This window comes from Tamandua tetradactyla, chromosome 11 (assembly GCF_023851605.1).
Source record: "Tamandua tetradactyla isolate mTamTet1 chromosome 11, mTamTet1.pri, whole genome shotgun sequence".
Taxonomy (NCBI): domain Eukaryota; kingdom Metazoa; phylum Chordata; class Mammalia; order Pilosa; family Myrmecophagidae; genus Tamandua; species Tamandua tetradactyla.
Genome location: NC_135337.1, coordinates 70368048 through 70380948, shown reverse-complemented (window position 1 = coordinate 70380948; position 12901 = coordinate 70368048). Strand labels below are relative to the sequence as shown.

The 12901-nt window shown below is 42.8% G+C and overlaps 1 long non-coding RNA gene across 2 annotated transcripts; it reads right to left on the bottom strand.

The window, feature by feature from the left end:
• Nucleotides 1–1977: 1977 nt before the first annotated feature.
• Nucleotides 1978–12373, bottom strand: LOC143649568 (uncharacterized). 2 transcript variants are annotated; one of them, XR_013159113.1, is made up of 3 exons: nucleotides 12274–12373; nucleotides 4327–4399; nucleotides 1978–2166 (listed from the first exon to the last, which is right to left on the bottom strand). It is a non-coding gene; the product is annotated as an uncharacterized LOC143649568 (long non-coding RNA). The 2 variants fall into 2 exon arrangements; XR_013159112.1 differs by lacking the exon at nucleotides 1978–2166 and adding an exon at nucleotides 2573–2677 and having other exon boundaries at nucleotides 12034–12362.
• Between the last annotated feature and the right edge of the window lie 528 nt (nucleotides 12374–12901).

Below are 12901 nucleotides of genomic sequence, written 5' to 3'. Positions count from 1 at the left end.
ATCATATTCCATGGTAAGTATATACCATATTTTCTTTATCCATTCTGCTGATGGACTCTGAGAGTTAGGTTCAGGTGTCACCTTAGCCAGGTGATGGTGCCCAGTTGTTTTGTTGCTGGGGGGAGGGGACTTAAATCATCAGCATGTGAAATTCATCTATGGCTGATGACATCTGTGGTTGGCTAAGGGGAGTGCCTTCCACGATGAGTGGCATTTAATTTAATTAGCTGGAGGTTTTAAAGGAGAAGTCAGAAGAGAGAGAAGCCACTCAACCCAGCTCGGCTCAGCACTCAGAGCATGGATGTTTGGAGATGCAGAGAGGAAATGCTCCAAGGAAAGCTGTTTGAAGCCAGAAGCCAGGAGAGAGGGCCGGAAGACATTGCCATGTGACAGGGGAACTCAAATGGAAGCCAACTGCCTTCTTCTGAGGAACTGTAAATTTGTAACAGATAAATCCCCTTTATAAAGGCCAATCCATTTCTGGTGTTTTGCATTCTGGCAGCTTTAGCAAACTAAAATGTGGACCATTGGGTTGCTCCCACCTTTTGGCTATTACGAATAAACACTGATGTACACATATCTGTTTGAGTCCCTGCTTTCAATTCTTTTGTATATATACCTAGAAGTTGGATTGCTGTATCATATGGTAATTCCATGTTCAACTTTTTGTGGAACTGCCAAACTGTTTTCCACAGCAACTGCACAATTTTACATTCCTACCAACAGTTTACTAAGGTTCCCATTTCTCTGCATCCTCACCAGCACTTGTTACTTTCCTTATTTTAAAAATAACAGTCCTTCTAGAAAGTGGAAGGTGTTACCTCACCGTGATTTGGATTTGCATTTCCCTAATGGCTAATGATGTTGAGCGTCTTTTCCTGTGCTTATCGGCCATTTGTGCATCTTCCTTTGGAGAAATGTCTATTCCAGTCCTTTGCCCATTTTTGTAGTGAATCCTGTAGAATCCTTACTCATTTCTTTGTGTATTTGTCCAGTATTTTCTTTGTGGTTACCATGGGGCTTAAATTTAACAGCCTAAGCCTATAGCGATCTTGTTTACTTTGATATCAATTTGGTTTCAATAGTGTACACACACCATGTTCCTGCAGCCCTGAAACACCCACCCTTGTGTAGTTCTTGTTGCAAATTGCAGATTTATCCATTATAAGTCCCAAACCATTATGCATTTGCATCTTATATCCTGTAGGAAGCAAAAAGTGGGGCTACAAACCCAAAATACCATATGTTGTGACTCCCACTGGAGATCTTTATTTTTTCCTGCAGCTTTGTTTACTGTCTAGTGTCCTTTCCTGTCAACCTGAGAAACTCCCCATAGCATTTCTTGTAGGGCCAATTTTGTGGGTACACACTCCCTCAGCCTTTGGTAGTGTTCTAGTATGTTAGCTGCCAGAATGCAATACACCAGAAATGGAATGGCTTTTAACAAGGGGAATTTAATAAGTTGCTAGTTTACAGGCCAAGAAATGTCCCAATTACAAGTCTATAGAAATGTCTGCAGTTCCTACTGAGAAAGCAGCAGAAGACTCATGCACCTGGGAATGCACAGTACAGTAAGTACCTACTTGGGCACTGCGGACCTGTTTATCGGTGCCCCAGGCTCTGCAAGCACTCGTAAAACTTTAAAATACCAGACATGCAGGTGTAGAGTGGAACCAGTCCAGTAGGGACTAGAGAGCCTGATGGTGGCAGGATAAGTTCATTCCTTACAATACAAATACCCAGGAGGCTAAATTGGGGCAGAACAGAGATTTGAAGGAAGGAAGGAGGGAAGGAGCCCTGGAGGGCAGAAGGCTCTGAGGGGACTGCATTGTGTTTCAGTTTATCTGTCTGCCACTGGCGTTCCCCCATGGGAGTTGAGCCTGGCTCGGGGTAAGGAAGCTGAGGTTCACTGACCACGTCGTGTTGAATGGAATAAGCCAGGCACAGAGGACAAAGACTGCAAAGTCACTTCTATGAAATAAGCAGAATATCCTGTTCATAAAGACAGAAGGTGGGATCCAGGTTGCCAGGACAGGTGGCGGAAGTGGTGGGGTATCCTGTTCAATTAGTGGAGTTTCTGTTTGGGCTGATGGAAGAGCTTTGGCAATGGATGGTGGGGATGAAGGCATGACTTGGTGAAGGTAATTAACGCCACTGAGCAGCACACTGGAAAAGAGATAAAAAGGGAAATTTTAGATTGTATGTTTTGTCAGAAGTACACACACAAACCCTTAGAACTAAACAACACAAAGAAGGAACCCTAATGTAAACTGTGAGCTAAAGCTAAAAGCATAGTTATAATGACATTATTTCATGAATTAGAACAAATTGCCACACTAATGCAAAATGTTAATAATAGGAAAACTGCGTGTGGGGAAGGGGTATATGGGAACCTTATACTTTCTGCATGATGTTTCTGTGAGGCTGCAACTGCCCTAATTAAACAAAAATAAAATGGAGACTGGGGCACAGAGAGGTTGAGCTGAGATCACGCGGTAAGGTGGATTCCAAATTGAACCCAACTCCTTTAGACCAGAACTCACCCACCTAGGCAATGCTGCACGTGAGTTTCCCGGAAGCCCGTGTGGGTGAATTTCTGTGATGAAATCGTCACCTAAGGCAAGTCCTGCTTAGTCTCCCGAGCTGGCCTTGGCTAAAATGTTGGTCTTCATTTACCCTAAGGATAAATGACATTCCTGATGGAGAGTGCAGGCATTTTCCCATCCCGCTGGAGTTTCCCTAACGAGAACTCAGATGAAACGGTCAGTAGGCCCTAATCCCCTATCATGTCAAGCCAGCCGTGAGGGCACAGATCCTTCTGCAGAGCCCCGGGCACAGAGACAGACGCTCCGATTATTAGTAAAGGGGAAAAACAAACAAAAACCAGCTTGGTTTGCTGTTACGGTTTTAACAACCAATGAATATGTGGGGTCTGTGATAAAATACACTTCTGCCAGTAAAATCTCTTCTGCCACTGAGATTCTGCAGGAATAGTTTTGCCTCGTTTCTCCCACGTGTAGCTGACCACAATGCGGTCACCCGGTGGGGCAGAAAAGCCCCCAGTCCATACCCTCCAGGAGCGGGTGGTGGGCCGGGACCGCGCAGACGTGTGTCCCGGCGCCCGGGGCAGCGGCTCCCAGGCTCCCCGGCACCCCATCCACGTCCTCGCCCTTCCCCAGGTTTCAGGACTTATTTGTGGCAAAACGTCGCCATCGTGTGGCTTGATATCAGAATCTCAATGCACCATGACCATGCCAGGCACTCGGTCTCCTTGGCAGGATACCCCCGTAGCTACTAACATGCGCATGAAAACCCAGGACGAAAATGCCAGATTTCTCAGCTCGAGCATCTGGGGAGGCTGAGGCAGGGGCCGGGGTGCTGGAAGGTGCTTTCCACACTAGAACTCTCATGCTTTGTCCGTAACCAATCCTACTGCCAGAGTGAGTGGCACACCCCTGATGCAAAACCCACCCCTTACCCAGCTGCCTGCCTCGGTTTCCAAATGTCTACTTGGAAAAGTAGGTGCTGAATGGAGGAGGCTCAGTCATAAAAGGCCATTAAGAATCTTTCCTAAACCATCCCCCAAGCCAGTCCCAGCCCATGTCTGCCACAGGGCATTTGCTCAGCTCTTGGGCAACTCACAGAGTAGGGGGAAGTCACTTAGTGTCTCTGGACCCTTGGTTTGTAAAATAATTCCAAAAAGCTCTTGGAATTATAGCTCTTTGCCCACAGTCATGCAAAAACAAACAAACAAACAAACACACACAAAAAAACTATTACAAAGCATCTACCATGTAGTCTGCCAGTGCCAGATTCTGAAAATCCGTGAAAAGAAAACAGAAAGGGGCTGTGGGACCTGAGTTCAAGGAGCCCATGAGGAAAGGAGGCTTATTCTTTTATACCAGGAAAATTAAACTGTTTTCAAGAGCAGTGACACTGTAACATTCACTATCAAGTAAAAATTACAAGTCCAAACCTTGATAATAGGAAACCAAATGAAAGGGTGAAGAAATTAAACTGTAGGCAGCTAAAATACTTTTACGGATTTGGGAAAGTGACTCACACGTAGAGCTGTGCAGCACTCTAAGGGAAACCGGAGGGCCCCCGCTGGCGTCTGGTAAAACAACCCATGTCCTCCTGCTGTGGAGAGTACTTATGCTCAGGTCAGAAAACCGGGGCAGTGGGGTGACCCTGGCTTTTATGATAATTGTCACAAGCCACCCCATTTAAATTAAAGCAAATATGAAATGTATGTCTGCACCTCCAACAGTTTGCCATTTAACTTTTGTTTTAATCTGCAGATTTTATTGAGATATATTCACATACCATATCTTCCATCCAAAGTGTGCAATGTCTCATTTATTGAAGAGATTATTCATCCTAGTTCAGTCAAAGTTCTCTAGAGAAACAGAACCAACAGGAGACATCTGTAAATATGAGATGTATAAAAGGTCTCACGCAACTGTGGGGAAACAAGAGTTCAAAATTCATAAGGCAGGATGTAGGCTGACATCTCTGATGAAGTGTCTCGATGAACTCTAAGGAGAGACTGGCTGGCTGAAGAAACAGTGAAAAGGCTCTCTTCTCTCTTAAAAGGCTTCAGCTGATTGAATCAAATTCAAGTGATTGGATTATCTCATTTATGGAAGGCACGCCCTTAGCTGATCATCAGCCATCGATACAATCAACTGACTGATAATTTAATGAACCAACCTTCTGGTTTATTAATAAGTCTCATGAAATATACTTCCAGGAATGGTTAGGTCAGTGCTTGCCCAACCAGACAACTGGGCACCATCATTTGGCCAAGTTGATACCTAAACCAAACCATCACAAATGGATTTGGAGGCCTTGTCAAAATCAACTGACCATAGATCTGGGGATCTATTTCTGAACTCTCAGTTCAATTCCATTGACTGGTATGTCTATCTTTGTGTCAATACCATGTTGTTTAAGCCACTATGGCTTTATAATAAGCTTTAAAGTCAGAAAGTGTAGGTCCTCCCACTTTGATCTTCCTTTTTAGGATGTATTTGGTTATTTGAGGGCCTTTCCCTCCCAAATAAATTTGGTGGCTAACTTTTCCAAGTCTGCAAAATACGTTGTTGGAATTTCGATTGGTATTTTGTTGAATCTGTAGATCATTTTGTGTAGAATTGACGTCTTTTTAAAAAATTTTTATTAATAAAACCAATCAACATATGTGCTGGTTTGAAAGGATGTATGGACCCTAGAAAAGCCATGTTTTAATCAAAATCTCATTTCGTAAAGGCAGAATAATCCCTATTCAATACTGTATGTTCAAAACTGTAATCAGATCATTTCCCTGGAGATGTGATTTAATTAAGAGTGGTTGTTAAACTGGATTGGGTGACGACATGTCTTCACCCATTTGGGTGGGTCTTAATAAGTTTCTGGAGTCCTCTAAAAGAGGAAACATTTTGGAGAATGAAAGAGATTCAGAGAGAGCAGAACGACATAGCCACGAGAAACAGAGAGCCCACAGGCCAGCGACCTTTGGAGATGAAGGAGGAAAATTCCTCCCGGGTTTCTTCATGAAACAGGAAGCCAGGAGAAGAAGCTAGCAGATGACGCCATGTTCGCCATGTGCCCTTCCAGATGGGGGAGAAACTGTGACTGTGTTCGCCATGTGCCCTTCCACTTGAGAGAGAAACCATGAACTTCATTGGCCTTCTTAAACCAAGTTATCTTTCCCTGGATGCTTTCATTGGACATTTCTATAGACTTGCTGTAATTAGGACATTTTCTCAGCCTTAGAACTGTAAACTAGCAACTTATTGAATTCCCCTTTTTAAAAGCCATTCCGTTTCTGGTATATTGCATTCTGGCAGCTAGCAAACTAAAACAACATATAATATGAACATTCTTTTTTTATCACATAGTTGTATATTCATCATCATGATCATTTCTTGGAACATTTGCATCAATTCAGAAAAATAAATAAAAAGAAAACAGAAAAAAATTCATACATACCGTATCCCTTACCCCTCCCTCCCTTTCATTGATCGCTAGCATTTCAATCTGATAAATTTATTTTAACATTTGTTGACCCTATTATTTATTTTTGATCCATATGTTTTACTCATCTGTTGATAAGATAGATAAAAGAAGCATCAGACACAAGGTTTTCACAATCACACAGTCACATTGTGAAAGCTATATCATTATACAATCATCTTCAAGAAACATGGCTACTGGAACACAGCTCTATGTTTTCAGGCTGTTTCCTCCCGCCTCTCTGTTAAGCCTTAACTAAAAAGGTGATACCTATTTAATGCGTGAGAATAACCTCCAGGATAACCTCTCAACTCTGTTTGGAATCTCTCAGACATTGACACTTTATTTTGTCTCATTTTGCTCTTCCCCCTTTTGGTCGAGAAGTTTTTCTCAATCCCTTGTTGCTGAGTCCCAGCTCATTCTCGAATTTCTGTCCCACGTTGCCAGGAAGGTCCACACCCCTGAAAGTTGTGTCCCACCTAGAGAGGGGAAGGGCAGTGAGTTTGCTTGTTGTGTTGGCTGAGAGAGAGAGGCCACATCTGAGCAATGAAAGAGGTTCTCTGGGGGTGACTCTTTGGCCTAATTTTAAGTAGGCTTAGCCTATCCTTTGTGGGGTTGAAGTTTCATATGAACAAACCCCAAGATTGAGGGCTCAGCTTTGGTTGTCCCCACTGTTTATGAAAATATCAAGAATTCTCCACTCGGGGAAGTTGAATTTTCCCCCTTTCTCACCATTCCCCCCAGGGAACTTTGCAAATAGTTTTTTATTTACTGTTCAAATCACCCTGGGATCTATCAGGGCATCCCTCTGGACAAACCTACAAAATCTCATGCCTTACTCAAGGTTCCATGCACTCATGGTGTTCAACTAAGCTGTCCACATCAGTTATAGTAAGAATTGCACTAGTCAAAATATGAATTTTGTACCAAATGCTTTAGTCTCATGCATAAATTAAACTTTTAAAATATTAATTACCATCTATTTTCAGAACCCTGCAGTATTGACATTCCTTTGTTCTTCCTCATGCAAAAACATTTTTAAATTTGTACATTTAGTCACTATCATTATATACTCTAGGCATTCCTAGATTATACCAGCTCAGTCTTTATTGTCCATCTTTCCTTCTGACTTCATTTGTGCACCCAGGCCTCCTCCCTCTATCATTCTCACATTCAGCTTCATTCAGTGTACTAACATTATTGTATTACAGTTAGGTAGTATTGTGCTATCCATTTCTGAATTTTTACAATCAGTCGCACTGCACAATCTGTATCCCTTCAGTTCCAATTACCCAATATCTACCCTATTTCTATCTCCTGATGACCTCTGTCCTTAACTGAAATTCTCCAAGTCCATTCATTAATGTTAGTTCATATCAGTGAGACCATACAGTATTTGTCCTTTTGTTTCTGGCCTATCTCACTCAGCATAATGTCCTTAAGGTCCATCCATGTTGTTACATACTTTATAACTTTATTCTCTATTACAGCTGCATAATATAGAATTGACATCTTAATGACATTTAGCCTGCCATGGAATGTTTTACCACCTATTTAGAAATCTATTTGATTTATTTTAGCAATACTTTGGAGTTTTCTGTATAAGCATGTCCTTTACATCCTTGATTAAGGATGATTCTTTTAGTTGCTATTGTGAATGGAATTTTTTTCTTAATACCTCTCAGTTAGGTCATTACTAGTATATAGAAACACTATTGTTTTTTTTGCATATTGGTCTTGTATCTTGACACTTTGCTGAATTTGTTTATTAGCTTAGGTAGCTTTGTCATGATTTCTTAGGATTTTCCAAATATAGGTTCATGTCATCTGCAAATAATGAGTTTTACTTCTCCTTTCTGATTTGGATGGCTTTTATTTCTTTTTCTTGCCTAATTGCTCTAGCTAGAACTTCTAGCATGATGTTAAATAACAGGGGTAACAGTGTGCATCCTTGTCTCATTCCCAGTCTTAGGGGGAAGGCTTTCAGTCTCTCTGTTGAGTATGATTTAAGCTGTGGGTTTTTTCATATGTGCTCTTTATCCTGTTGAGGAAGTATGCTTTGATTCCACCCTTTTGTAGTGTGTTTATCCAGAAAGGATGCTAAATTTTGTTGAATGTCTCTTCAGCGTCAGTCGAGATGGTCATGTAATCTTTCCCTTTCAATTTGTTAATGTGTTGTATAACATTAATTGATTTTCTTGAGTTGAGCCTCTCCTACATGCCTAGAATAAACTCTACTTGGTTGTGGTATATAATTCTTTTAATGAACCATTGGATTCGATTTGCGAGTATTTTTGTTGTTAATTTTTGCACTTGTATTCATTAGGGAGATCAGCCTGTAGTTTTCCTTTCTTATAGTACAAAGGTATGAGGATGATGTTGACATCATGGAATGAGTTAGGTAGTGTTCCCTTTTCTTCAATTTTTTGGAAGAGTTTAAGCAGGAATGTTGTTAATTCTTCTTAGAATGTTTGATAAAATACCCCTGTGAAGCCATCTGGCCCTGGGCTTTTCTTTGTAGGGAGGTTTATTTTTTACATGACTGATTGAATCCCTTTTCTTGTGATTGCTTTGTTGAGGTCTTCTGTTTCTTCCTGAGTCAGTGTAGCTTATTCACATGTCTCTAGGTGACTGTCAGTTTCATCTAAGCTGTCTAGTTGGTTGAGATACAGCTGTTCATAGTATGCTCTTAAGATGAACTTCCCTTTTCATTTCTGGTTTTATTTATTTGCATCTTCTCTCTTTTTTATTTAGTCAGTCTAGTTAAGTGTTTGTTAATATTGTTCATCTCCTCAAAGAACCAACATCTGGTTTTATTGATTCTCTCTATTGCTTGTTTTGTTCTCCAATTGATTTATTTATTTATTTCCACTTTAATCTTTGTTCTTTCTCTTCTTCTACTTGCCTTAGGGTCAGTTTTCTAGTTTCTTCACTTGTTCAGTTAGGCCTCACTTTTGAAAGGACAATTTTGCTAGATAAAGAATTCTTGGCTGGCAACTTTTCTCTTTCAGAACCTTAAATATATCATGCCACTGCCTTCCTGCCTCCATGGTGCCTGACAAGTTGTCAGCACTCACTCTTAGCGACTTCCCTATAGGTGGTGAATTGCTTTTCTCCTGCTGCTTTCAGGACATTTTGCTTCTCTTCAGCATTTGAAAGTCTGATTGGTATGTGTCTTGGAGTGTGTTTATTTGGATTTATTCTATCTGGAGTCTGTTGGGCTTCGTTGATTTGTGTATTTATGTCTTTTTTTAAGGTTGGCAAGTTTTCCACAATTATCTCCTCAGATAATCTTCCTAGCCCTGTACTCTTCTCTTCTTCTTCTTGAAGACCAATGATTCTTATATTTCTGAGCTCTGTTTCTTATTTCCAATTTAAAATTTTCCTTCTTTTTCACCATTTGTTTTTTACATTCAAATTCAATTGCTCTGTCCTCTAGTTGCTTATTCTTTCTTCTGCCTCTTGACATCTGCTGTTGTGTGTCTCTAGTATATTTTTAATTTGATCTGTCATACCTTTCATTTTTGTAAGATCTGCTATTTTTCTATTTATTCTTCAAAATTCTTCCTTATGTTCTTCTATTTTCTTCTTGATATCCTTTGTCTCTTTAGCCAATTCATCAAAGTTATTTAGGAGCTTTGTTTGATCATGTTTGATTAGTTGTTCCACATTCTGTGTCTCCTGTGCTGTTTTAAATTGGTCATTTGGCTTGGCCGTATCTTTTTGCTTTGACATGTGCTTTGTGATTTTTTGTTGGTTTCTTGTCATTTCATTATCTTGATAAGGCAATTTTGAAGCTTATTTCCCTTGCTTATCTAAGATTTTGTAGTTTCTTGGGTTTGCATTGAACGTCTCCTACGGCAATTGGTTTGTCAGTAATTCCCAATGAGCAAAAGGCCCGGGCCTCACCCAGGGGGTGCCGCCCTTTTCTGAAGTCTGTTGGAGGCCGGGCAGAGAAGCAGCTCGCCAGTCTGCACTTTCCCTGTCTTCCAAGCAGATGGTGGTGCTGGGTCCCCTGCTCCCCAAGCCCTGCCTCATTCTGACTCTGGCAGCCCCCAGGGGAAAATCCAGCCAAGGTCACATTTCTTTGTGTGCACTGGAAGCCACTGACTCTGGGGTAGGGGGTGGGCACTGTGCTCCTCAGCCAACACCCTCCTTATGGGCACGATGGGTCAGGGGATTTCCAGGCTCTGGCATAGAAGACGTCTTGCTGCAAGACTGAGAAGCTCAACTTCCCCAGCCCGCAGCTGGCCCAGGGGTGCTCTGCTTCTCACTGGCCAGCAAGACCCAGGCCTGCGTGTACCTGGGGGCTTGGGCATGGGGAGGGGAGAAGCCAGACACAGCAGTGTAGCTCCCTCCCTTGCCCCCTGCCTCTCTGCATTGCACACAGTGGGTGCTCCAGGCCTCCATGGTGAAAGGAGGGGCAGTGGGCTAGAGTGCCTCTCACTGGCCAGTTGTCAGATAGATCATGCTCTGCATCCTCCTCTCCTCCTGAGGGCAGGGCGCCCCTGTCTCCCCCAAAACTAGGTGCCTGCAGCAGCCTGCCTCAGGGATGGGGGACAGCGGGCACACAGCAGGGTCTCTGTCTGGAGACAGAACGAGTCAGCAGCTCCCAGGTTCAGCAGGGGAACTCCAGGCTGGGGGACCGAGAGGGCTGACCCCCCAGCTGGCTGCCGAGGGGGCGTGCCCCTCTCCTCAGCCGCCCAGGATGGTCGTGATGCAGCACACTTACCCTGACCTCCAGTTGCAGCCTCCCGACTTTTCACCCAGGTCCTCCCTATGTAATGCAGAGGACCCTCTCTGGTCACCCGGACCCGGGAGTCGCTGTCCCGGTCATTCTCGGCCTGTTCTCCAGTTGCTCCTGGGTGGAGGGGTGAGCACTGCCCGCCCTATGCTGCCACCTTCCTGGAAGTCTCCCATTTAACTTTTTAAGAACTTCTATTAACACCAGTTTTATGTAGTGTATGTGAGGCTGTATTTGTTTGTTAAGCTGCCAGAATGAAATACTAAAAATGGAACAGCATCTAAAAGAGGAATTTAATAAGGTACAAGTTTACAGTTCTAAAGCCATAAATATGTCCAAACTAAGGCATCCAGAGAAAGACACCTTGGCTCAAGGAAGGCGGATCTGGGAAGGCATGTGGCTGATGGCTGCTGGCCCCTTGCTCCTCGGCTCTGTTGCTCTCAGCCTCTGTTTCCTGTGAGGCTTCCTCACTTGGTGTCTGTGGGCCTGCACGTAGCTTCTCGGGGACAGAACTCAGGTTCTGGCTTGTTTAGCTTCTCATGGGAAGGCACAGGGCGACATCCTCTGGGCTCTCTCTGCCCAAATTGAGGCACCTACTCTCTCTGTTGGCATGCCAAGCAGCTCTGCACATCCACGTCTTTGCCACTCTGAAGCACCTGTCTCCAAGCATCTGCATCTGAGGTTTTTCCAAAATGTTCCCTCTTTTACAAGATTCCAACGAACTAATCAAGTCCTACCTGGAATGGGTGGGGTCACATCTCCATCTAACCAACAGGTCACATCCACAATTGGATGTGTCATATCACTGTGGAGATAACCTAATCAAAGGCTTCTGCCCTACAATTTTGAATCAGGATTAAAAGAAAAGGCTGCCCCCACAAGACTGGATCGGGATTAAGACATGGCTTTTCTGGGGTACATAATAGTTTCAAACTGGCACCGAAGCCATAAACCAGAGAAGCTATAAATTCCTACATAAGGTAAAACTCCTCTCCCTGTAGGTGCATCTGAAAGACACGATAGCCATCCGTACAGAACCACTCCTGCTACGTATCAGTAACTTCAAACAGACAAGTTTATGATCTTGTCAACCCCAAACTGACACTGCACATTCCTTGTTCTTCCTACATAACCCGTGTGACCCCTGGGTGGCATGGGTGCAAGATCTCATTCAATCCTTACAAGAATCTAGGATGTAGATGCTACTATTATTTTCACTTTACAGAAGAGAGAAAGGAGAAATATGCAAAGAAACTTGGACATGCGGCTACCAGGTGACGCCCATCGAAACGTAGGTCAAGAAGCATTGCTTCATGCTTCACTGCGCATTTTGCTCATGCGGAGCTCTTGAGCACTTGGCCTGAGGAGGGGCCTGGGGTCTTCAATTTCTAACAAGCTTCCAAGAGATGTTTTCACTCCTGGTTACACTGCACGGGTTTAATCTTTGAATTTCGAATATGCTGCTGCCTCTTTTTTGTTCTTTTTTTATTAAATCTTATTTCCGAAATTACTTTGCAAAATCTTCTAGGGCAGAGCAGCTTTTTCTTCTCTGAAAAGTACTGAATATACAACGAAGCCTGTTAACTCACTGATGTTTAAACATGAGATTATGTTCTTTTTAATTAGGTCATAGTTGCATTGCACTGACACAACTCCCTTCCATAGAAGGCCTTCTGTGTCCTGGCAATTGCCACAGTTACCCTGGCAACACTTTTAATTCATTTGTTTAATATCGCGGTCACGTTTCCGTCAACTAATTACAATAGCAGTATAACAAAATGGAGCTGCGGAAATAAATTATCAACACGGTAAATTTACTTTTGCCTTTAAGCAAGCCACAGCCAAAACTTACTTATGGTTGGTTCAGTAACTCAAAACATCAATCCATGAAAGGATCCTTTGTTTCCATGGACTTTGAGCAAGTGTGCACCAGGGAAGCCCTAAAATGGTCATTACCGGAGAGACTGGTGGCTGTATTTCCTGGTGAGCAGTCTCGTGCCAGTCTCTTTGGAGTCAGGATTTGGGGAAGGCGTTTTTCCTCATCATGTGCTTGGAGATGTGGAATTTCTCTCCTGGAAAAAATACAACCCTCAATAGATAAACATTTTTAAAAAGTCACCTTTGTGCCTTTCTTTGGAA